At 37.8% G+C, this 2,498-nt stretch overlaps 1 protein-coding gene across 2 annotated transcripts in view; it reads left to right on the top strand.

The window, feature by feature from the left end:
* Positions 1-2,498, top strand: part of LOC118740576 (neuroplastin) — a 160,331-nt gene that overhangs the window by 156,254 nt on the left and 1,579 nt on the right. The window lies entirely within an intron of this gene.

Raw genomic sequence — 2,498 nt, 5'->3', positions numbered from 1 at the left:
TTTTCGCCTGCGGCGCTTTATATTCTAAAAATCGATACTTCCATAAATAATGAACATTTTTAATAAAACATCGCTTTTTATTGTAAAATCGATACTTCGATAAATTATGCAACTTTTTAATCAAAAATCGACCAATAAATAATTAAATTTTTTTATTGAATATCGCGCGATCATTATCTGCATTTTTTTAATGCTTCCGTTTTGTGTTTTTGAGGCATTTTTTCATATGTATGGCAGCACTGACATTTCACTTCAATTGGTGTACAAAGCAAAAGGTGAGGTTAAATTCGGTATTTTTTGCAACTTTAAATGCGAATTACTTTAAAACTATAAGCCTCCGGAGGGTGGGGTCTTCAGATTTAGAATCTGAAAAAGCTCCTCTATACTCCCTAATATTTTTTTTTTTTCAAAGCCTGGATCCGTTTTGGAAAATTTTCCCAAATCAAGCAATCTTATTGTATCGTCATCGCCGCCAGTCACCAAGAAATTTCCACTTGGGTGAAATGCAACATCATTCTCCGGCGACGAATGCACTGTATTAGCTCGCCTTCAGCTTTGTCAAATATCTTAACGCGGTTACAACTTAATGCTAAAGCCACCAGATTGCCGTCTGGATGCCATGCCAGCTGTCGTCCCATACCTCTTCCCCCGGTGAACGTTCGCATACATTCGCCTGAAAATGTATCGCAAATTCTTAAGGCTCTGTTATGCATACTTGGCATTGCATGCACTGCTATACCATTTTTACGTAGAAATCAAAAACCAACAGACTTCTACGTATGTAGTGCTGTGCGTTCGATAACCGATTACACGCGAGGCTCATTTAACAGATTTCTTATGTGACAGCTCTCAAGCCATGCCAAGTATGCATAACGGAGCCTTTAACTTGTCGCCGCACGATGAAATGAACTTACCATTAGGGCTGAATTTTGCTGCGCGCACCCATTTGTGTGTATTTTGAATCAGTATTTTGATGGCTGTTCACCATTTTTCTAGTCGGCAAACGAATAAGCTGACGAAGAAGCAAACAAATTCAAGCACATTGTTGCATTCTACCGTACATTTTAAAAGCTTTAAAATCTTAAAACATATGTGAAAAACTTTTATAATCTGTATATTTCTAATGTCGCAATCAAAACCAAATTTTATAAATAGCATTTTTAAAAAGCAATCATCTAATATTTTTCAAGTTTTCGGGCATATATGTTACCATTTGAACAGCAAATACTACCAAGTTTTAAGAGACTATTTAATGCAACTCAGGTCAAAAAACCGCACTTTAGACCAAAATAAGCAACTCTAGAAAACAGATGATCGCAGCTGTGGCCCAGGATGACGTCTATTGCTAAGATATCTCACTTGTATTTGTACACAATGAACCTGGTGTCTGCGAACTGACAGTTCCTACCAATTTAACCAAATCCAAAAAAAAAAAAACAATAAAAACAGCAATTAAATTGTGATGCAGAGTATTAGAAGCTGCGTAAAAAAGTAATATTTGTTTTGTGCATTGTTTAAGCTTGAAAATTAAGACGTGAAAATGTCTTTCGTACGCACCTCGACGGGTGGTAATGAGTCGGTGCATAAATTTGTGGAGGCCCTACGTGCAGACTTTAAGACACTCTCCCTGGAAACGAAAAAGAAATATCCATTAATAAAAGAGGTGAGCTAATAACATCAAAAAAAGGTGTAATATGAGATTCCCACTACTTCAAATATGCGTTTGTTTTTGTGGCGCAATGGAGCGGGGATGTCGAAAATTTGTGCCACTAATAGGTGCGGCGTGCGTGGGGGTGGCAGCAAAAGATATTCTTCATACAAAAATATCGCACATGATCTTTAAAAGTGACTCAACTCAAAATTACACGTTTGTCAGAAAATGCGAAAAACAATTTAGCACATGCTAATCATATGGACAAGGAAACTTTACCTTCGCTTTTTTCAAGAAATTATAACACAAATTCGCTCCAGCTTTTGCTGCAAAGTAAATAAAACATCTATGCACATTTTTAGCGCATAACTTCAAAAATACAAAATTTGAGTTGGGTCTCTTCAAAATCGTGTGCGATATGTATTAAGTGTAACAGGCTAACCTAATATTCGCGGCTTGCGTTTTGGTTCGCACGTCGTCGAATTTGGTTTTTTGCGTCACCCGAAATTGGCTTGCGTGCGTTTGCATTTGATTTCATTGAGCGAAACGTCAAATCAAAATGTCACGCAGAACAAAAATTGGAAATTGAGTTAGCTTCATACGCACGCCGTTCAATTTCGTTAGGTCCCATACAAGTTGTATGTGCATGAGAAATTTTTGACAGTAAATTGGCGGCGTGCGTGAATATTATAGCTGAAATACAATGCCGGCGAACGGCGAACTCACCACAGCGAAATTCGCGCTGTCAAAATTAGAACACCCGCAAGCATATGAAATTGAACACAGCCAAAGCGAAATGCGAAGTTCGCTTGGCGGCGTTTCATGGCGATAGATTTATTTCTATCGC

The sequence above is a fragment of the Rhagoletis pomonella genome, unplaced genomic scaffold (genome assembly GCF_013731165.1).
Source record: "Rhagoletis pomonella isolate Grant_MI unplaced genomic scaffold, Rhpom_1.0 Rhpom_scaffold_00006, whole genome shotgun sequence".
Classification (NCBI taxonomy): Eukaryota; Metazoa; Arthropoda; class Insecta; order Diptera; family Tephritidae; genus Rhagoletis; species Rhagoletis pomonella.
This window is presented reverse-complemented; position numbering and strand designations above follow the sequence as displayed.